The sequence below is a fragment of the Oncorhynchus nerka genome, linkage group LG7 (assembly GCF_034236695.1).
Source record: "Oncorhynchus nerka isolate Pitt River linkage group LG7, Oner_Uvic_2.0, whole genome shotgun sequence".
In the NCBI taxonomy this organism is placed as follows: Eukaryota; Metazoa; Chordata; class Actinopteri; order Salmoniformes; family Salmonidae; genus Oncorhynchus; species Oncorhynchus nerka.
The window spans coordinates 77,801,048-77,825,289 of NC_088402.1; the positions used below are offsets into that span (position 1 = coordinate 77,801,048).

At 42.0% G+C, this 24,242-nt stretch overlaps 1 pseudogene; it reads right to left on the reverse strand.

The window, feature by feature from the left end:
- Positions 1 to 17,491: 17,491 nt before the first annotated feature.
- On the reverse strand, positions 17,492 to 23,828 carry LOC135572659 (uncharacterized; annotated as a pseudogene).
- Between the last annotated feature and the right edge of the window lie 414 nt (positions 23,829 to 24,242).

A 24,242-nucleotide genomic window follows, 5' to 3' on the forward strand; every position in this document is an offset into this window, starting at 1 on the left:
AGTATTTGGTAGCATTGCCTTTAAATAGTTTAACTTGGGTTAAATGTTTTGGGTAGCCTTCCACAAGCTTCCCACAAGTAGTTGGGTGAATTTTGGCCCATTCCTCCTGACAGAGCTTGTGTAACTGAGTCAAGTTTGTAGCCCTCCTTGTTTTTTCAGTTCTGCCCATAAATGTTCAATAGGATTGAGGTCAGGGCTTTGTGATGGCCACTCCAATACCTTGACTTTGTTGTCCTTAAGCCATTTTGCCACCACAACTTTGGAAGTATGCTTGGGGTCATTGTCCATTTGGAAGACCCCTTTGCGACCAAGCTTTAACTTCCTGACTGATGTCTTGAGATGTTGCTTCACATCATTTCCGTCCTCATGATAAGATCTAATATGTGAAGTGCACCAGTCCGTCCTGCAGCAAAGCACTGCCACAGCATGATGCTGCCACCCCGTGCTTCACGGTTGGGATGGTGTTCTTCGGCTTGCAAGCGTCCCTCTTTTTCCTCCAAACATAATGATGGTTATTATGGCCAAACAGTTGTATTTTGTTTCATCAGACCAGAGGACATTTCTCCAAAAAATACGATCTTTGTCCCCATGTGCAGTTGCAAACCGTAGTCTGGCTTTTTTTTATGGCAGGTTTGGAGCAGTGGCTTCTTCCTTGCTGAGCGGCCATTCAAGTTATGTCGATATAGGACTCGTTTTACTGTGGATATAAATACTTTTGTGCCTGTTTCCTCCAGCATCTTCACAAGGTCCTTTGCTGTTGTTCTGGGATTGATTTGCACTTTTCACACCAAAGTATGTTCATCTCTAGGAGACAGAACACATCTCCTTCCTGAGCTGTATGATGGCTGAATGGTCCCATGGTGTTTATACTTGCGTACTATTGTTTGTACAGATGAACATGGTACCTTCAGGCATTTGGAAATTGCTCCCAAGGATGAACCAGACTTGTGGAGGTCTTGGCTGATTTCTTTTGATTTTCCCATGATGTCAAGCAAAGAGGCACCAAGTTTGAAGGTAGGCTTTCAATACATCCACAAATACACCTCCAATTGACTCAAATTATGTCAATTAGCCTATCAGAAGCTTCTAAAGCCATGACATAATTTTCTGAAATGTTCCAAGCTGTTTAAAGCACAGTCTAAACTTCTGACACACTGGATTTGTGATACAGTGAATTATAAACAAAATAATCTGTCTGTAAACAATTGTTGAAAAAATGACTTGTGTCATGCACAAAGTAGATGTCCGAACCGACTTGCCAAAACAATAGTTTGTAAACAAGAAATTTGTGGAGAAGATGAACAGCAGAGGGGCTAAGGATTTTGGAGATGTGGAAAGGGCCGATTAAAAGGGGGAAAGTTTACGGGACTCCACGCAGAGGGGCAGATCCTGAGTGAACAGCCATACACACTGCCCGAGATGAAAGCAGGGAGTATGGATCCAGTGGCGGTCCACCTGTCGCCGATACCTGGAGGTGGTCTTGAGAAGAGCGGACCGGGCTCTCTTCCAGGTACGGCTACAGCGGCAGATGAACATCTGGGTCGAGGGTATGCTGACCTCTTCCTCTTGCTCAGGGAAGAGCGAGGGCTGATATCCCATGGAACACTTGAAAGGGGAGAGACCAGTGGCCGAGCAGGGTGTTGTGGGCATATTCCATCCACACAAATTGCTGGCTCCAGGTGGTGGGGTTGGGGAAAATGAGGCAATGAAGAGTTGTCTCCATGTCCTGATTAGCTCGCTCCGAACGGCCGTTGAACTTAGGGTGAAAACCGGAGAACAGGCTGGTCGACGAGCCAATGAGGGTGCAGAACGCTTTTCAGAACTGGGGCAAGATCTGAGGACCGTGATCGGAAACCATGTCCACCAGAAGTCCATGGATCCGGAAGACGTGCTGCACCATGAGCTGGTCCGTCTCCTGGCTGAGGGTAACTTGGGAAGGGGAATGAAATAGGCAGCTTTGGAAAATCTATCCACCACCGTAAGGGTAGTGGTGTTGCCATCGGATGGAGGGAGACCAGTGACAAAGTCCAGGAATATATAGGACCAGGGGAGGTGAGGAACAGGGAGTGGTTGAAGGAGGTCAGCCGGAGCTTGCCGTGGGGTGTTATTCTGAGCACACACAGTGCAGGCGGCAACAAACACAGAGACATCAGGAACCATGGTGGGCCACCAAAAACATTGTCGTACAAAGTCCAGGGTCCAATAGGAGCCAGGATGGCAAGAAAGTCTGGAGATGAGCCCATTCCATGACCGGGGAAAGGCATTGTCCGGGACAAAAGTCCAGTTAGCCCCCTCTAACCAGCACTCCTCCAACACTATCTTCACCGCGAGTAGTTCTCGATTCCTCTCAATGGTGTTAAGATGATTGGAAAGGAAAGCGTGGGTATGCAACTTTTGGTCCTGGACAGAACGTTGGGACAGGACAGCACCCACTCCGACGTCCAAGACGTCGACCTCCACCATGAACTGACAGGATGGATCTGGATGGATTAAGATGGGAGCTATAGTGAACCAATGCTTGAGGTTCGAGAACGCCCGGTCAGCAACTGGAGACCACATGAGCGGGACCTTGGGAAAGGTGAGTGCTGAAAGGGAGAAAACCAGGGTGTAACTCCGGATTAAATGGAGGTAGAAAGCGTTGCAGCTGCACTCTAAATGTGGGTTGAGGCCAATCCACCACCGCCCTCACCTTGCCTGGATCCATCTGCATATTTCCTGCAGTGATGAAGTATCCTAGGAAGGAGATGATGTAGCGATGGAATTTGCATTTCTCAACTTTAACAAAAAGGTGGTTCTCCAGGAGACGCTGGAGGATCTGTTGGACGTAGAGGACATGTTCTTGAGCTGAGTGGGAAAAAACAAGGATGTCATAGAGGTAGACGAACACGAATCTGTTCAACATGTCACGGAGAACATCGTTATCCAGGGCCTGGAACGCTGCAGGAGCATTGGTCTGACTTTTCCCAAACCCGCAGGAAGAAGTCCAACAGTCCAGTCTATAAGGGGATTGTTCCTCTGGAGCCACGAAAACCCAAAAACCTTGGGAACCTGAGGAGCAGAAATTGCATGGACTCACTGTGGTTACCTGACACTTGCAGGTTGATAGGAACCATATTGTGGGTGACTCTGCCAATAGAGCACCCACCCAGCGCTCTGACGTTCATGGGAATGGAGAGGGGTTCAGGGGGGATTCCCAGCTCTGACACCAGGGTAGTGTCCATAAAACTCTCGTTGGCCCCGGAGTCAATGAGTACCCGGAAAGATTTTGACCAGTCACCCCACAGTAGGATGGCATTGAGAGGGGTACGAGTACTAGGAGATTGGAAATTCTCTGTACGGCCCACCAGCATACTCTTAGCTACTGATGAGCCGGCTCTTTTAAACGGACAGGTAGAAATGAAATGACCGATAGAACCACAATACATACAGCTCTTGGTGTTCAGTCTGCGTAAACGTTCGGCAGGAGACAATCTAGCTCTGCCAAGTTGAATAGACTCCGGAGGAGGCGAATCAAATCAAATCAAATATTGGTTACATGCACAGTCGGTAGACCTCTATGATTCCTGGGGGACTTGGGTAATCTCAGATTCTCTCTGTAATATAGACGCCGGGGACTTCCGGGATTCCTTGGAGGCAAGATGGGATCCTTGGATGAGCGAGTGTGACTGAGAACAGACCTCCCTCTTACATTCCCATAGCCGCCCATCAATCCATATGGTCAAGGCGATGAGAGAGTCGAGATCCACGGGCAGCTCCTGGGCTCGAGCTCGTCTTTAACCTCCTCTGATAATCCATGAAGGAATGTGTTGAACAGGGATTCCGGGTTCCAGGCAGAAGCACACGGTGGATTGTTGCTCCCACACCGCCGTAGCCCAGGCGAGAGCTGTCCTGGACATCAGCGTTATAAGGTACGCTATCTTTGAGCGTTCCGAGGGAAAAGAAGAGAGCTGCAGCTCGAAGATGAGGGAGCACTGGGAGAGAAACGCCCGACAGGTTCCTGAATCTCCAGGTCAGCGCTCCGGAGGAGGTAAGTGGGGTTCTCGGGAAGCTGGGGTGGGCTGGAGAGACTCGTTGGTTACTGAGAGGCTGGTAGGTTACTGTTGTGGCTGGCTGCCTAATAGACATTCCGCGGAATTGCTCCAGCAATGTATTGAAAGTGCGGTCATGGCGTTCCGCCAAGATCTGGAACCCTTTCCATAAGATTTTGAAGTACCTCCTCGTGACTTCCAATGGTGTCTCCTTTAGGAGGAGACAGCGTATGGGAGCTGGTCCAAGTCTGCTGGCTCAGTCATGGCCAGTTCCTACTAACACGACTCAGGATGAGACCCAGAAGGCAGACGGTTCGATTCTCATCTATGTTTTTTACAAAACAGGGGGCAGGCAAACGGCAGGTCCAGGGCATGCAGAGGTCGGTAATCCAAGGCAGTGTCAAACAGGGACAGAACGTCAGGCAGACTCAGGGTCAGGGCAGGCAGAATGGGCAGAACTGGGAGGACTAGAAAACAGAGATACTAGAGATCCTGGAAAATGGGAGAACATACTGGTAAGATAAGACAAGACGAACTGGTAACAAACCAACAGAGAATGCAGGTATATGTACAAAGGGGATAACTGGGGGAAATGGGAGACACCTGGGGGTGGGCAGAGACAAGCACAAGACAGGTGAAACAGATCGGGGTGTGACAGAATCCCAATAAAACTGAAAGCCTAATTATTATCTATATATCCCTTTGAAATGTCTTGATTATAAAGTTGGCATTCCAGTATTGAGTTAACATAGAACTAAGTCACATTTACAGTAGAATATAATTATAATATATGAGTGAAGTAATGTGTTTCGTGTTCTGATAAAAAAAAACTAACAGAACAGACATCAAATAAGAGATAAAAAACAAAAAAAAGATGTTCATCTTTCGTCCATTCTGAGGAAGGACAAAAAATAAAAGTACTGAAGTTAGTTTAGTTAGTTAGAAGTTAGTACTGAACTAGTTTAGTTTGCCATTCAAATTGAATTGTTATTTACAGTGGCTACATTTGAGAGCCCAGTATTTTCTGGCATCTCTCTACCAGGATATCTATGAAGCTAGAGGAGGTTGTGTTTGTTTCATATAGCACCAATATTTTTATTGTAGTATATCTGTTCTGTTCTCATTACAATTCTAAAATACTGAAGAGCTTTCAAGCAACGTTAACTCATGACTATCATCATGTTGAACAAGCCATATTGACCTGTCCCAATTATTTCCTCCACCCTAGTAGAGGTGTTAATCAGGCTATTTTCTTGGAACTCCTGAAAACACACGTAGTGTGTAAGTAATGATTATAGACAAAAGGTAGCCTTTTAGCTTCTTACTGTAAGTAGACCCGTACATATAACTAATATAAGTGATATCATCCCCTAAAATAAAATACTATTCATAAATCCCATGTCTAGATTAGGTTAAACTACTATGGAACATTTAGCTCAGGAGCAATAGAACCACACCTCTTTATGAACTGTAAACCAGAATTATTCTGTAAACCAGTATTCTTCTGTAAACCAGGATTATTCTGTAAACCAGCATTATTATCAACATAAACAATGGTTGTGGCAGATTGTTACTGCGCGCTTGTTTGCGTTGTTAGTCCAATTGGAAGCTGTTTGATAGATAATGCTTTAGCCACACAGACCATGTTTTTAGCTCTCAGCATCTTTTCCATAGTCATAATGCATCTGTTGATACGGGGGGATAACAATAGCAAAGCAAGAAAAGCTGCTGTGTGAGGTAATAAAAAAAGCCAGGGCACGAGGATGCTGTCCCTGTATGGTGACTTGGCAGGAAACCCAATAACTCTCCACCAACAATGACGTCCCCTGAGAGAAACATGCCCTTATCCTGAAGGACACTACTGCCAAACACTCTGAGATGGCCCTCCAATAGAAACAGCAAACTGCTGTGGTTTATGTGCAACGTAACAGATTAGTTCATATTTGTGTGAGTGGGTGTGTGTGTGTGCCTGTGTTGGTGCCTACTTACAGTATGTGCGTGTGTGTCCATGGCCCCTTCTGTGTCTGTCTGTGTCCCCTCTGAGCTCATGTCCAAGACAGCTGTGCAGTGTTTTTTCTTGGGGGTAATAATGATGCATTTTCACTGAGAGGTCCCAGTGGATTCAGCTCCAAGGTCCATCGTGGTGGTCTGTGGTCTGTAGGATTGGTTTGATGGGTTTGGAGCGAGAGATTGATATACCATCAGCAAATATGGGATGAAGGTTAGTTTTAAGAGTAGTGTTTCATTATGATGGAGGAACTAGTGTTAAAGCTATGATAAGGTAATGAAAAATAACTTATTGTAATCATCTTGGGTCAGTTAATTAAAAAATATATCAATATCATGGTTAATCTTCATCCTCATCATCACCTTCATTATTTTATCATTATGGAATCTAAATTGATACGATGCTTACCATTTTGCCACCAACATCATAGCGAAATAATAGAGTAATTCAAATCATTAAATTGTTTTAATTAAGTCATAAATTGCCATGAGGAAATAAAACAAATTGTTTATGCTGAGCTCATGGGCTCGTTGTTTTATTGATTTACAAGAGTTTTTATTTCCTCCGTCCTTACCCTTACCGGAGCTAGTAATCTCCAAAGAGTTGAATATGGAACAGTCTGTCATCTATCAACCACACAGGCTTCTCTCTAGATCCGCCACTGTCTAGTTTTGTTCTTCAATTTGGTGGTATGCAATAAGAAGAAAAACAAATTTAGAATCAGAGACAGATAATTAAAAAGCCAGCTGAATCCATTCCCACAGGAGGATGGTATATCTCTGTTGAGACGGAGACTTTACTGCATTGTCTGCCAGATGCAAATCTTTAGGCAGAACGACTACATTTTAAATGCATAAACCTTGTGACTGCCTGGATGGACTCTGTCAATCAGACACTGTGACCTCATTACTTTGGCTTTGTGGGATTTTTTGTGTAATGTAGTTTACACGGTAGTGGTGATCTGACAAAGATACTGAAATTAGGGTCAGAGGAAGATTAGTTGTCATAACGATCATTCATTATCATCGTCATTATCAATGTCGTTATGATTCTCCTTTTTCTCCTTAAACTGAGCAAACATTTCTTAGATTTTGCTTTACAGCATTGATGTTGTTTGCTCTTCCGTGATAGAACCGACCCTGTCTACCCTATAATGATTATCTTTGGCTGTTGAACTCCAATGGTACAATAGATTGTTTAGAAATATCAATATGACCCTGTCACAATGTTAATACATTTGACAAATAGCGTCATGAAAAATGTAAGTTGTTGCCTTGACAGGAACCATTAAAGGCCTAATCCAGCTTCCAAAGCCAGTCAATATCCTGCTTCTTCCTGTCTGTTCCATTCAAATCACTTTAGGAATCTTGTTTCACCTTGACATATTCTCTAGTCATGTGTCTTCTGGGCTGACTGAGTGCAGCTAGTGCTACCCACAAACCTACTGGGGGAACTGGGATGCACGCACACAAGCACTCACGTATGTACATATGCACACACACAAAAGCACGCACACACGCACACACACACACACACACACACACACACACACACACACACACACACACACACACACACACACACACACACACACACACACACACACACACACACACACACACACACACACACACACACACACACACACACACACACAAGTCCTATGGAAGAAAGCTTGATGGAGATGTTTCCTATACTGTCTGAAGCCGTCTCATCTATCAGGAGCCATAGATATTATTCAACCTTCATTCAAATGCTGCGACACGTTTGGTGATGACTCATTGTGTCTCGGGTGGTGTTGATACCTTAGACTGTTCAAGTTCTAAAGTTTTTTGTCTTTTCTACTTTTTTGACCTGGAGGCCAATGCAACCATAATGAAGGATTTTAATGGTTGCTGCAGGCTAGGATAATAATGTTTTTATTCAATCACTTTTAACCTCTAGAGTTAAGAATGAAACTTTTGAGAAGGGACACCAAGGTAATATGAAATGTCTTAATTGGTGAGTATCGTACTGTCTCAAATACTTCCGTAAAACAATAATGACCAAGTAGTCTCCAGTTGCCAGACACGCAGAATGACTGGAGGCATGGCTAGTGGCCTAGAGACCACAGCAATGTTCTGATTCTAAATGTTGAATTTGACAATTGAGCAGTAAGGTAATGGAGCTGTCTAGCTCTTCATTACAGTGGAACACTTCGTTACAGTGGAACACTTCGTTACAGTTGAAACACTTCGCTACAGTTGAAACACTTCGCTACAGTGGAACACTTTGTTACAGTGGAACACTTTGTTACAGTGGAACACTTCATTACAGTGGAACAATTCATTACAGTGCAACACTTCATTAGAGTGGAACACTTCATTAGAGTCAAACACTTTGTTACAGTGGAACACTTCGTTAGAGTGGAACACTTCATTAAAGTGGAACTCTTTGTTAGAGTGGAACACTTCGTTACAGTTGAAACACTTCGCTACAGTGAAACACTTCGTTAGAGTGGAACACTTCGTTAGAGTGGAACACTGCATTACAGTGCAACACTTCATTACAGTGCAACACTTCATTACAGTGGAACACTTCATTACAGTGCAACACTTCATTACAGTGGAACACTTCATTACAGTGCAACACTTCGTTACAGTGGAACACTTCATTACAGTGGAACACTTCATTACAGTGGAACACTTCGTTACAGTGGAACACTTCATTACAGTGCAACACTTCATTACAGTGGTACACTTCATTACAGTGCAACACTTCATTACAGTGGAACACTTTGTTACAGAAGAACACTTCATTACAGTGGAACACTTCATTACAGTGCAACACTTCATTACAGTGGAACACTTCATTACAGTGCAACACTTTGTTACAGTGAAACACTTCGTTAGAGTGGAACACTTCGTTACATTGGAACACTTCGTTAGAGTGGAACACTTCGTTAAAGTGGAACACTTTGTTAGAGTGGAACACTTCGTTACAGTTGAACACTTCGCTACAGTGAAACACTTCGTTAGAGTGGAACACTTTGTTACAGTGGAACACTTCATTACAGTGGAACACTGCATTACAGTGCAACACTTCATTACAGTGCAACACTTCATTACAGTGCAACACTTCATTACAGTGGAACACTTCATTACAGTGCAACACTTCATTACAGTGGAACACTTCATTACAGTGCAACACTTAATTACAGTGCAACACTTCATTACAGTGGAACACTTCATTACAGTGGAACACTTTGTTAGAGCGGAACACTTTGTTACAGTGCAACACTTCATTACAGTGGAACACTTCGTTACAGTGGAACACTTCATTACAGTGCAACACTTCGTTACAGTGGAACACTTCATTACAGTGCAACACTTCGTTACAGTGGAACACTTCATTACAGTGAAACACTTTGTTACAGTGGAACACTTCGTTAGAGTGGAACACTTCGTTAAAGTGGAACACTTCGTTAAAGTGGAACACTTTGTTAGAGCGGAACACTTTGTTACAGTGGAACACTTTGTTACAGTGGAACACTTCATTACAGTGGAACACTTCGTTACAGTGGACCACTTCATTACAGTGCAACACTTCATTACAGTGCAACACTTCATTACAGTGGAACACTTCATTACAGTGGAAAACTTCATTACAGTGGAACACTTCGTTACAGTGGAACACTTCGTTACAGTGGAACACTTCATTACAGTGCAACACTTCATTACAGTGGAACACTTCATTACAGTGCAACACTTCATTACAGTGGAACACTTCATTACAGTGCAACACTTCATTACAGTGGAACACTTCATTACAGTGCAACACTTCATTACAGTGCAACACTTCATTACAGTGGAACACTTCATTACAGTGCAACACTTCGTTACAGTGGAACACTTCATTACAGTGCAACACTTCGTTACAGTGGAACACTTCATTACAGTGGAACACTTCACTACAGTGGAACACTTCATTACAGTGGAACACTTCGTTACAGTGGAACACTTCATTACAGTGCAACACTTCATTACAGTGGAACACTTTGTTAGAGCGGAACACTTTGTTACAGTGGAACACTTTGTTACAGTGGAACACTTCATTACAGTGCAACACTTCATTACAGTGCAACACTTCATTACAGTGGCACACTTCATTACAGTGCAACACTTCATTACAGTGGAACACTTTGTTAGAGCGGAACACTTTGTTACAGTGGAACACTTTGTTACAGTGGAACACTTCGTTACAGTGGAACACTTCATTACAGTGCAACACTTCATTACAGTGGAACACTTCATTACAGTGCAACACTTCATTACAGTGGAACACTTCATTACAGTGCAACACTTCGTTACAGTGGAACACTTCATTACAGTGCAACACTTCATTACAGTGGAACACTTTGTTACAGTGGAACACTTCGTTACAGTGGAACACTTCATTACAGTGGAACACTTCATTACAGTGTAACACTTTGTTACAGTGGAACACTTTGTTACAGTGGAACACTTCATTACAGTCAAACACTTCATTACAAACACTTCATCACTTCATTACAAACACTTCATCACTTCATTAAACACTTCAAGTAGAACACTTCATTAGAGTGGAACACTTCATTACAGTGGAACACTTCATTAGAGTGGAACACTTCAAGTGGAACACTTCATTAGAGTGGAACACTAGATGTTCTTGTTCAGTTTTCTCTGTCTTCAACATTTGATAATGTGCTACAGTAGAAGCAGGGTTGCAAAGGGAGGGTGTAATAATGGAAACTATAGAAGTTTACCAGTAAACTTTCATAATTTTGGTATCTTTCATGGATTTTCTGAAATCTATCACAATACATCTAGTGGCCCTTTTGGTTACTGCAGATTATCACAGGTGTTTGTAATGATGTTTGGCCCTCTGTGTGGATTTATCACATGTTAAATATATGAAATAATTGAAGAAGATTATTTTAAAAGAAATAGAATGACAAAGCTGTAAAACATTAACTTAGTGAATGCCATTGGTGTTTAGCATGTGGGTTTCATTTTTTTTTTTTACAAACTTGCATTTATTTTACAATGTCAATATATATTTTCACTCAATGTTTCCCCACCAAACTGGTGGCAATTGTCAATAGTTTTTTCTTGAACCATATGGTCTATCTATTTATACTGGAAACTCTTGGACAATATGGACACAGATATTATAAATGAATACCATATATAGTGCTCAGACCCCTTCCCCTTTTCCACATTTTGTAACGTTACAGCCTTATTTCTAAAATGGATAACGTTTTACAAAAATCAATCTACACACAATACTTCATAATGACAAAGAAAAAACTGTTTTTTTGTATTCAGACCCTTTCCTATGAGACTCAAAGAGATTCATGAGACTCAGGTGAGCTCATTTGTTTCCATTGATCATCCTTGAGATGTTTCTTCAACTTGATTGGAGTCCACCCATGGTAAATTCAATTGATTGGAAATGATTTGAAAAGGCGCACACCTGTCTATATAAGGTCCCAGAGCTGACAATGCAAGTCAGAGAAAAAACCAAGCCATGAGGTTGAAGGAATTGTCTGTAGAGCTCCGAGACAGGATTGTGTCGAGGCACAGATCTGGGGAAGGGTACCAAAAGATGTCTGCAGCATTGAAGGTCCACAAGAACAAAGTGGCCTCCATCATTCTTAAATGGAAGAAGTTTGGAACCACCAAGACTCTTCCTAGAACTGTCCGCCCGGTCAAACGGAGCAATCAGTGGAGAAGGGCCTTGGTCAGGGAGGTGACCAAGAACCTGATTGTCACTCTGACAAAGCTCCAGAGTTCCTCTGTGGAAATGACAGAACCATCCAGAAGGACAACCATCTCTGCAGCATTTCACCAATCAGGCCTTTGTGGTAGAGTGGCCAGACAGAAGCCACTTGTATGTAAAAGGCACATGGCAGCTCGCTTGGAGTTTGCCAAAAGGCCTGAATCCCAAGCATCACGTCTGGAGGAAACCAGGCACCATCTCTACGGTGAAGCATGGTGGTGGCAGCATCATGTTGTGGGGATGTTTTTCAGCGACAGGGACTGGGAGACTAGTCAGGATCGAGTGAAAGATGAACGGAGCAAAGTACAGAGAGATCCTTGATGAAAACCTGCTCCAGAGCACTCAGGACCTCAGACTGGGGTGAAGGTTGACCTTCCAACAGGACAACAACCAGCCAAGACAATGCAAGAGTGGCTTCGGGACAAGTCTCTGAATGTCCTTGAGTGGCCCAGCCAGAGCCCGGACTTGAACCAGATCGAACATCTCTGGAGAGACCAGAAAATAGCTGTGCAGCAACGCTCCACATCCAACCTGACAGAGCTTGAGGGGATCTGCTGAGAAGAATAGAAGAATCTCCCCATACACAGGTGTGCCAAGCTTGTAGAGCCATACCCAAGAAGACTTGAGGCTGTAATAACTGCCAAAGGTGCTTCAACAAAGTACTAAGTAAAGGGTCTAAATGCTAATGTAAATGTGATATTTCAGTTTTATTTATTTTTGTAAATTTGCAACAAAAAACAACAACCGGTTTTTGCTTTGTCATTATGGGGTGTTGTCTGTAGATTGATGAGGAAAAAAACAAATTAATACATCTGTCACGCCCTGACCTTAGTATTCTTTGTTTTCTTTATTGTTTTGGTTAGTTCAGGGTGTGACATGGGTGGTGTATGTGTTTTTTTACTGTCTAGGGGTTTTGTAGGTTTATGGGGTTGTTTACCATCTAGGTGTTTATGTATGTCTATTGTTGCCTAGATTGGTTCTCAGTTAGAGGCAGCTGTTTATCGTTGTCTCTGATTGGGAACCATATTTAGGCAGCCATCTTCTTTGGGTATTTTGTGGGTAATTGTCTGTCTATGTCTAGTTGCCTGTGTATGCACATTTATATTATAGCTTCACGTTAGTTTTGTATAGTTTGTTTAGTGTCCATCTTTATTAAAAGTAACATTTTGGGTATGAGCCCTTCTTCAGTGTGCAAGGCAATGGAAATCAATGTCACAACAACAAGACCACACAGGTGGGAATAATTATAAATGCACAGTCAGTATTCGCCCAATCAAGAGAACCCAGCATTCTTTGCATTAATAATTCATGCACAGAATCCAGTTAGGGGGATATCCCTTGTTTAATATATTTTAACTGTTTAGGTCTCTTTCTCTCCACAGTTTGTTCTGGTTTCTAATGTTTTTCTGTTAGAGAAAAACATATCTATCATTCTTGAACCATGCCAATGGCCAAATTGTCAAATTATTCAGAAAAAGAAAGTGCAAATCCTGCATAACGTCAGCTCCTTAAAATGTGCAGAATTGGCTATTGCTGGATGAGCTATCCATTTACTTTGGTACTTGGCATGCTTTTATTACTCAGGGGCGATGTGGTATTTAGAGTAATTGGCCAGGTGCTATCCTCACTAGTCAAGTTTAACTGCAGAAGCCAATAGGAACTTTCAGAGGTGCAGAGAAGAACTGGGAAGTGATTATGTGAGAGTCGTGGTGATCGGATGAAGATGATGTATGATCTAACAAATAAGACTTCCTAGTTCCAAAACAACTGCAAACACAGCCTCCTACAAACATGATCAATTAGTATCTACCATCTCCTACTGCTCAATGTAGATCAAATACACACAAACAGTGGAAAAGAGATTATGAAGAACCAGGAATGTGTTTCGATGTTGTTTATATTTGCTTTTCAGATTACTATGAAAATAATGATATTTTCAAAGGCATCCAAGTGAGTTTCGGGAATCATTTTTTGTTTGAAACCTGGATTATACCTTGATTCTATAAGGAAAATTGTGCAGATACATTTACACATGGGAGAACAGATCAGATCCAACCCACAAAACTGCCTCGGATTCCAAATGGGTTTTTCAGCTCGTTCTCTAGTGAAAGTCTTACTTTGTCATTGATTTCATACTTTCAGATGGAGTGAAATTCTGTGTGAGTTTTGGTGAGTACAAATGTATGGATTAATCCTATATGGGATAATATATACCAAGAACTCATGGGGCATGTGTTTTAAAGTAGTGTTTAACCTAATTAATTGTAAAAACAGAAAGACTCAAAATACTGTGACTGTGTAATGAAACCAAGAAAAACCAGTGCACCTAACCTAAGATCTGGTGTTTGGAAGGTGTTTAAATGTAAACCCAATGTTGGTGTTATGATACACAGAAAGGGTCTTTAAACACTGAAACACCCAATGTGGATTTTCAATCTGAATGCTGGTGGTTTTAAGAGAGTGTCGTGAAAACATTTTGAGTTTTCAGTGCATGTACTGTACAAGCAGCATCAAAACATAAAAACGTTTTTCAGACTGTCTCTCATACGATCAAGAAAGGCAAACTATTTATAACCTATTGATAGATGATAAGGGCCTATGGATAATATTTTGTGGAATTCCACCTTCATTATTTCAATGCTTTATTTAAACAGATTAGAAACAGGAGAGAGAGGAGTGAAAGTGGGACAGGCTGAAGCGGGAATCTTCTGGGGCAGTAAGACGGTACATTTCAACAACATATACTTCATAAAAATGAATGCAAGTTGTTTCAATTATTTGTTCATTTCATTTTTACATTTAAGAATCGATCCAACCTAAATTAAACTAATTGGAAGTCTGGTTTTAATCTTGCCCTTCCTACTGCATCTTGCCACATGGCTCTGTCTTTAGAGGATTATTGGTCAAATGTTTTGTTGACTTTATGATTATTCTACACAATGTTTTATGCACATAAAATAATATATAATAGTATTAAGAAGCTTTCCATGAGGTGTAATGGATCACGATTAACAGATATCAAAACCTTTAGGTAAAATGACGTTCAATGATGAGACAAGCCATTTCCAACTTTTAATTTTAGAGGCAAATACACTATCCTCCAATGATTTCTGTAAACACTGTAGTTGCCATGCTCAATAATTGGTTAAAATGGAAAATTGGTTAAAATGGTAAATGATCAGATCAATGTTTTAAACATGAAAATACTGCTGAAGAATTAATTTAATTCTGCACTAGACAGGATGTGAAACACCATAATAGTGTTTAGAAGCTTTAGAGAGAAGAAACAGGACCAAAAAGGGAAGGATCCAATGCGCACAAAACAGACCTTGGAACACCAGTATAGTGTTTTCAACCTTTTCCGGTAGTGTTCCCAGTCCCTGGCAAGGTGTTGCACAACACTTAATTAATGGTGTTACAAGACACCATGTAGTGTTTCAAAACATCTCAGGATGGTGTGTTTCAATACCCCAGCAAAGTTAAGGTTTCGTCTCCTCTGTGTTGGTGGCAGCTTAGTTGCCACTAGTTTTGGTGTTACAAAACACTTCACTTTAAGTGTTCCTTCAGGTGGTGGAAATAGTACTAGTATGACAATGACCCTACTCTAACATATTTACTCCTCCTAGAAATGACATTTTACATTTAAATTGTAGTAATTTAGCAGACACTCTTACCCAGAGCAACTTACAATTAGTGCATTCATCTTAAAAGATTGCTAGGTGAGACTACCACATATCAAAGTCAGTGCCAGTAGAAAAAAACACGTTTTTGGGCCATGAAATGTCAACTTCCAATAATATACATTTAATAATCTTAGGAGCTATTGATAATAAATGAAGTCTTCTTGTTTCTCAAACCTTCCTGCTGTGTATTTCCCACTGAGGCATTCATGATATGTCATTCAACTTTTCAGCTACAACTGAATATCATTTATCCCCTAATTACAAGTAAAAACACACAGTGAGTTTTGCTTTCATTGTTTTTACCTTTATGGACTGCACAAGCTGTTACTTTACTTACTGGCTTCCACACAGCAGGTTTTAAAGCCATAATATCCAATTGATTTGTCAGTGAATGTTTGTGCATGAGAAGCATTGCAATCAAGCCAAATCATTACCCGAGGCTAACTGTAATAGTGAATGGATGACAACAGACTTGGCTGTATTAAGGCTCAGCTTCCTCTGGCTACAACAACACATGCCAGCTGGCCAGAAGCCTAATCCTCTCTGACAACCATGGGACAACGAGTGATTGATGTCCACAATGCATCTGATAGTGTGTGTGTGTGCACCTCAGTGCCAAGCTGCACCTTACATATACTTAAAAAAAAACTGATTTAAGCCACACCTAGACATCTCACCCGGTGATGTTCAAAGTTATTTCCAACAAAGGGTTGCACTGTCAAAGTGAAAAAGATAGTGCTTTCAACCTAACGTTAATAAACACTCAGTTATAAATTGATTTGGTTGGCTATTATAATCACTCAAGTTGAAAATGATTGAATGACCTTCATGATAAGCCTATGCCGCCTATTGTCCTGTATGTGTGGTAATGTCTATAATCTCAGTCTGCATTGTATACAATAACCTTACATGGCATGTAAGTAACTGAACACTGCACTCTTTATCCTGTCTTGTGCCTCTCACATCCAGCTGTTTTCTGGCTTGAATTGTAAACCTCCCAACATTCCCGTACTATTAAGTCGTTCATTGGTATTTAAGCAAAGAGTTTTGAGGTCTTAGAAGTCAGCTGGCAGTAATTCCTCGCAAGAAAAGGAATTAAACTTTTCCTTGGATGGAAAGAAGCTTAAAAGTAACTAAGTTTTGTGTTTCCAAGTGATTAAGTAGGATGTATCGTTGTGTAGGCTTGTTATTTCTCAGTGGACAAGAGAACAATCCATATTCTAATGTGGATATATATGTTTTAATGGCATCATATCTAATACTTTAATGTTCTCTGTAAACATCAGCAAACTTCTTTATAAATGATGTTTCTTCAAACAGGTGTGATAGTATAATTGCCTTACTGGTCTCAGAACCTTCAGTTAAGCATAACAGACAATGCATACATTAAGACCACTGAAATGTAGTAGGCTAAGGAGGTAAAAATATTAATTCTGATCAAATTGTGAGATTACATTATAACATATGAACTCATCTAAAAAAGAAATGTCCTCTCACAATCAACTGCATTAATTTTCAGCAAACTTAACGTGTAAATATTTGTAGGAACATAAGATTCAACAACTGAGATATAAACTGAACAAGTTCCACAGACATGTGACTACCATAAATGGAATAATGTGTCCCTGAACAAAGGGGGGTCCAAATCAAAAGTAACAGTCTATCTGGTGTGGCCACCAGCTGCATTAAGTACTGCAGTGCATCTCCTCCTCGTGGACTGCACCAGATTTGCCAGTTCTTGCTGTGAGATGTTACCCCACTCTTCCACCAAGGCACCCGCACGTTCCCCGAACATTTCTGGGGGAAATGGCCCAGCCCTCAACCTCCGATCCAACAGGTCCCAGACGTGCTCAATGCGATTGAGATCCGGGCTCTTCGCTGGCCATGGCAGAACACTGACATTCCTGTCTTGCAGGAAATCACGCACAGAAGGAGCAGTATAGCTGGTGGCATTGTCATGCTGGAAGGTCATGTCAGGATGAGCCTGCAGGAATGATACCACATGAGGGAGGAGGATGCCATCCCTGTAACACACAGAAGCCAACACGAAAGAAGCCACAGTCCTTGCAGAACTCCATAACCTTCTGAGCCAGTTGGGTGCCATGGCCTGTTTTGCGGCACTCAAACGATACAATCAAATGGGGTACCTCGCCGTAACTCTCTCTTGTCTTGGCCTATCTCGTCGACTTCTCCAAATGGCCCTCCGTTCCAGCCATCTCCCCTTTCGTCCCCTCTCCTCTTCCCCACCACCACAACCACCCTAGCCACCTTGGACTTGCCGTTTACCTCTGCCTCCGCCACCCAGAAGCTGTTGTCTGAGTTGTCCAGGAAGCTGGCCTGGATGTCGGCCATGTTTGTGGTCATCCTTCTCAGCCTGTAGCTCTCATATATTTCACAGCAGCAGTAGTAGATAAGACCAGACCCTACTCCTCCAAAGAGCAATGGCATGAAATAGGAGCTTCCGCCCAGCACATAGCCTGCCATGGAAATGCTTAGAGTCATACCGATTTGATCCGGGTGGCTCATGGCCTTGAAGAAAGCTGGGTAGACATGTTCCAGAATCCCATTGTAAAAGAGTAAGATGATGGCGTCTTTATCCTTGGCATGGTACTCCCGGATCGAACTCTGAACTGTGAGAAAGAGAAGGGGTAGGGTTCAACTCAATGTGACTTATCTGCCTGTTTTTGCAATGAGAAAATACTGCTGGATTTCTTTCACAATGGGATCACATAACAGTGGGTGAAATAAAGCCGTTTTATAGAAAAAGTCACTTTCAACTTAGATTGATACAATAGAAATCAGGGAATTAAATAATATACAAAGTGGCATATGAAATGTATATTGCCAAAAGTGACATTATGAATCATACTTTATGTATAATCATGACTATAAGAAACAACAATGAGATGCTACAAACATTGACAAATTAAAACAATCCAAACTATCACTTTGGTCAATGTAGATAATTTTTCCAGACAACAGATCCTGTTGAGAAAACATACAGTACCAGTCAAAAGTTTGGACACAACTACTCATTCAAGGTTTTTTCTTTATTTATACTATTGATGTAGAATAATAGTGAAGACATAAACTATGAAATAACACATGAAATCATGTAATAAGCAAAAAATAATTTATATTTTATATAAAAAAAATAGACACCCTTTGCCTTGATGACAGCTTTGTACACTTTTGGCATTCTCTCAACCAGCTTCATTTGGAATGCTTTTCCAACAGTCTTGAAGGAGTTTGCATATATACTGAGCACTTGTTGGCTGTTTTTTCTTCACTCCAACTCATCCAAAACCATCTCAATTGTGTTGAGGTCAAGTGATTGTGGAGGGCAGGTCATCTGATGGAGTGCTTACACAGCCTGGTGGAGTTTTGGGTCATTGTCCTGTTGAAAAACAAATGATAGTCCCACTAAGCACCAACCAGATGGGATGGCGTATCGCTGAAGAATGCTGTGGTAGCCATGCTCGTTAAGTGTGCCTTGAAAGGACAGATTTCCACCGGTCTAATGTTCATTGCTCGTGTTTCATGGCCCAAGCAAGTCTCTTCTTCTTATTGGTGTCCTTAAGTAGTGGTTTCTTTACAGCAATTAAACCATGATGGCCTGATTCACGCAGTCTTCGCTGAACAGTTGATGTTGAGATGTGTCTGTTACTTGAACTCTGTGAAGCATTTATTTGGCCTCTAACTTATCCTCTGCAGCAGAGGTAACGCTGGGTCTTCCTTTGCTGTGTGCCACGTCTGCCCCTGCGTACGCCGTCGCCAGAGTACTAACCACAGGTCCTGGGAATCATCATTACGCACTCCTGGCACTCATCATTACACACACCTGTGAATCATTATAATTCTCATATGGACTCCATTACCTTCATAATTTCTTATATGTCACTCTCCCAGGTTCACTCACCAGTTGGTATTGTTCTTGTGTATCGGCATTCAGCCTTATGTTAGTGTTGTGTTCTTGGTTTTGTTGTTTTATTAACTTCTTTGGGGTAGGGGGCAGTATTTTCACGTCCAGATGAAAAGCGTGCCCAGAGTAAACTGCCTGATCCTAGGATATGCATATTATTAGTATATTTGGATAGAAAACACTCTGAAGTTTCTAAAACTGTTTGAATGATGTATGTGAGTATAACAGAACTCATATGGCAGGCAAAAACCTGAGAAAAAATCCAACCAGGAAGTGGAAAATCTGAGGTTTGTAGGTTTTCATTCTTTGCATATCCAAGATACAGTGGACATGGGGTCATGTTGCACTTCCTGAGGCTTCCACTAGATTGCAACAGTCTTTAGAACCTTGTTTGATGCTTCTACTGTGAAGTGGGAGAGAATGAGAGGGGAATGAGTCAGAGGTCTGCCAGATAGCCATGAGCTGGTCACACGCATTCACATGAGAGGTAGCTTGCGTTCCATTGCTTTTTTACAGACAAAGGAATTCTCCGGTTGGAACATTATTGAAGGTTTATGTTAAAAACAACCTAAAGATTTATTCTATACATCGTTTGACATGTTTCTACGGAGTGTAATGGAACTTTTTTGACTTTTTGTCCGTACTTTCCTATGGACTTGCACGCGCGTCATGAGTTTAGACTGTGTACTGAACGCGTGAATAACAAGGAGGAATTGGGACATAAATTATGGACATTATCGAACAAAACAAACATTTATTGCTGAACTGGGATTCCTGGGAGTGCATTCTGATGAAGATCATCAAAGGTAAGTGAATATTTATAATGCTATTTCTGACTTCTGTTGACTCCAACATGGCGGATATCTCTTTGGGTTGATTTGTCGTCTGAGCGCAGTACTCAGATTATTGCATGGTTTGCTTTTTTAAAAATCTGACAGTTGCATTAAGGAGAAGTTTGTCTAAAGTTCCATGTATAACACTTGGATTTTCAACAACATTTATGATGACTATTTCTGGAAATTGATGTGGCTCTCTGCAAAATCACCGGATGTTTTGGAACTACTGAACGCCAATGTATACTGAGATATTTTTTATAAATATGAACTTTACCGAACAAAACAAACATGTATTGTGTAACATGAAGTCCTATGAGTGTCATCTGATGAAGATCATCAAAGGTTAGTGATTCATTTTATCGATATTTCTTCTTTTTGTGACTCCTCTCTTTGGCTGGAAAAATGGCTGTGTTTTTCTGTGACTTGGCTCTGACCTAACATAATCGTTTGGTTTGCTTTCATCGTAAAGCGTTTTTGAAATCGGACACTGTGGCTGGATTTACAACAAGTGTATCTTTAAAATGGTGTAAAATACATTTATGTTTGAGGAATTTTAATTATGGGATTTCTGTTGTTTTGAATTTGGCGCCCTGCCATTTCACTGGCTGTTGACGTGGTGAGACGTTACCGTCCCACATACCATAGTAGCCTAGTGGTAGGGTAGCCTAGTGGTTAGAGCGTTGGACTAGTAACCGGAAGGTTGCACATTCAAACCCCTGAGCTGACAAGGTACAAATCTGTCGTTCTGCCCTTGAACAGGCAGTTAACCCACTGTTCCTAGGCCGTCATTGAAAATAAGAATTTGTTCTTAACTGACTTTCCTAGTTAAGTAAAGGTTTAAACATTTTTTTTTAAATGTTGCACCTGCTTCCGACTTACTGCCCTATCATTGCAGAATACCAACTAAAAATATGGAAGCAGCAGGACAACCGGACATCTCCCAGATGATCTTTGTACATGGTGACCTCCTTCTTCAACACCATGATCAGCTGGCTCAACTGGGGACGGCCATGGAAGAGGTTCTCCACAGACTACAATGTCTCAACAGTGGAGGATATTCTAGAGCCAGTCTACCCAGCGAATCAGCACAGCAACCCTCTCAAGTCAGTGATGCTCGTCTGACCCTCCCAGAGAAATATGACGGGACACCATCCAAATGCTGTGGCTTCCTCCTTCAGTGCTCCCTCTATTTCACACATCAGATGTGACCTCCCACCACTGAGAGGTCTAAGGTTGCCACGGTTATTTCTCTGCTGACTGGGCGGGCATTGGAATGGGCTACGGCCATCTGGGAGAGGGGAGAGGAGGAGTTTGAGTCTTATGAGGGGTTCATGGCTCTGTTTAACCTCTAGGGGGCAGCATTCTGCATTTTGGATGAAAAGCATGCCCAAATTAAACGGCCTGCTACTCGGGCCCAGAAGATATGACATGCATATAACTGGTAGATTTGGATAGAAAATACTCTAAAGGTTCCAAAACTGTTAAAATCGTGCCTGTGAGTATAACAGAACTGATTTAGCAGGCGAAAACCTGAGAAAAATCCATTCAGAAAGTTTTTGGGGGGTTTTGTAGTTTTCTATTCAATGACATTACAGTATCCATTGACTTAGGACTCAATTTGCAGTTCCCATGCCTTCCACTAGATGTCAACAGTCTTTAGAAATCGTTTCAGGCTTGTATTCTTATAAATGAGGGAGTAAGACCAGTCTGAATGAGTGGACCCTACCGTGTCGCCGAGCTTTTTCATGCGCAATCCCGAGAGAGTGCATTTCTTGTTTACCTTTTATATTGACAATGTTATTGTCCGGTTGAAATATTATAGATAATTTAGGCAAAAAACAACCTGAGGATTGAATATAAACATCGTTTGACATGTTTCTATGAACTTTACGGATACAATTTTGATTTTTTTGTCTGCCTGTTTTGACTGCGTTTGAGCCTGTGGATTACTGAAGAAAACGTGCTAACAGTTATATTCATATTCAGTCATATTCACACACACACAGATTCACGCATCCCTGCACTTTACGTACACCTACATACACCTTACATTATGATACTTTCACACCTCATTCCTTTTTCTTTGTTTAAAGTTAATTGTTTTGGTTTATAATAAAGAACCTTTTTGATTGGCCTATATCTGTTGTTCGTGTCCCCTCATTTTGCTACAGTCTATGAGCCAGCCTGTGACACTATGAACTTTACGGATACAATTTGGATTTTTTTGTCTGCCTGTTTTGACTGCGTTTGAGCCTGAGGTTTTTGGATATAAAGAGACTTTATCGAACAAAATGAACATTTATTGAGTAAATTAATGTCTTCTGAGTGCCGCCATATGAAGATCACCAAAGGTAAGGGATACATTTTATCTCTATTTCTGAGTTTTGTAACGCTTCTGCTTGGCTGGTTACGGTTTGTAATAATTTGTCTGCTGGGATATGTTCTGGGCTAGTTATGTTCTGGGCTAGGTATGCTTTCGCCGAAAAGCATTTTATAAATCTGACACCGTGGTTGGATTAACAAGAAGATAATCTTTAAACCTATGTAAAATATGTTTTGTTTTCAAAATTTGTATAATGAGCATTTCTGTTGAGTGTCTGTTTCAGCTCCAACAAGGGAATCAGACAGCTGCTGAGTATGCGCTTACCTTCCGGACAGTAGAAGCCTCCAGTGGATGGAATGAGCCGGGCACTCAAACTCCCTCACGACGCCAGGACAGCGGAGTCAATCACCACCTTCCGGAGACACCTGAAACCCCACCTCTTTCAGGAATACCTAGGATAGGATAAAGTAATCCTTCTCACCCCCCCCCCCTTAAAAGATTTAGATGCACTATTGTAAAGTGGCTGTTCCACTGGATGTCTTAAGGTGAACGCACCAATTTGTAAGTCGCTCTGGATAAGAGCGTCTGCTAAATGACTTAAATGTAAATGTAAATGTACGTTATTTAGAAGAGGTCTGCACGAGGAGGTCCAGATGGAACTGGCCTGCTGAGATGACATCCTCACCCTGGATGCACTCTTTGCGATGGCCATCCGTCTGGATAACCTAGTCTGGGAGCCTCGGCATCTACATCGCTTCTCTCCCTCTTTCGGCGAGTGTTTGGGATCAGAGCCTGAAGCCATGGAGGCAGAGGTCACTTCCCGCTGCGGAACGATGCAGACAACTGCAGCTGGGTCTCTGTCTGTACTGTGGCCAGGCAGGTCACAAGTGCCAGTGGTGTCCGTTACTTCAGAATCCGGGATCCACTAGAGCAGAGGGACAGTCACGTGATGGTACATCCCCTGGACCAAGAGTGAGTATTCCATCTACTGCTGTTCCTGTTAGACTCTTTTCAGAACCCATCACTCTGGCTGACTGTCCCTTATGCCCTGTGTCTACAGCTTTAGTGAATTCAGTAGCCATGCGGAACTTTATGGATCAGACCCTTGCCTCCTCTCTCAACATTACTACCTACCCGCTCTCCTCTCCTTTTCCGGTTCAAGGTCTGGACTGTCGGCCTCTAGGATCCGGAACCATCACACACATCACCCAACCACTCACCCTCACCATGGAGCCCAATCACCAGGAAAATCACCAGGAAAACATCCCCTTCTTCATCACCAGTGCACCAGTTCACAAGATCATGCTCGGCCTACCTACCTAGCGCCATAACCCTACCATCTCTTGGTTGAGGATGAGAATCACCGATTGGTCACCCGAATGCCGGAAGACCTGCTATCCTGTCCCCTGTGGTTCCACGTTGGTTGAGAGTCCTATGGTTGCCCTCCAGCTCAACATCCCGGAGGAATATCAGGATCTAAGTGAGGTATTCTCCAAGACCCGCGCTACCTGTCTGCCTCCTCATCGCACCTGGGACTGTGCCATTGACCTGTTTTCCAGTACTACACCTCCGCACAGAAGCATCTACCCTCTGTCAGTGGCTGAGACCCAAGCCAATGAGGACTACATTCAAGGGGCACTCCA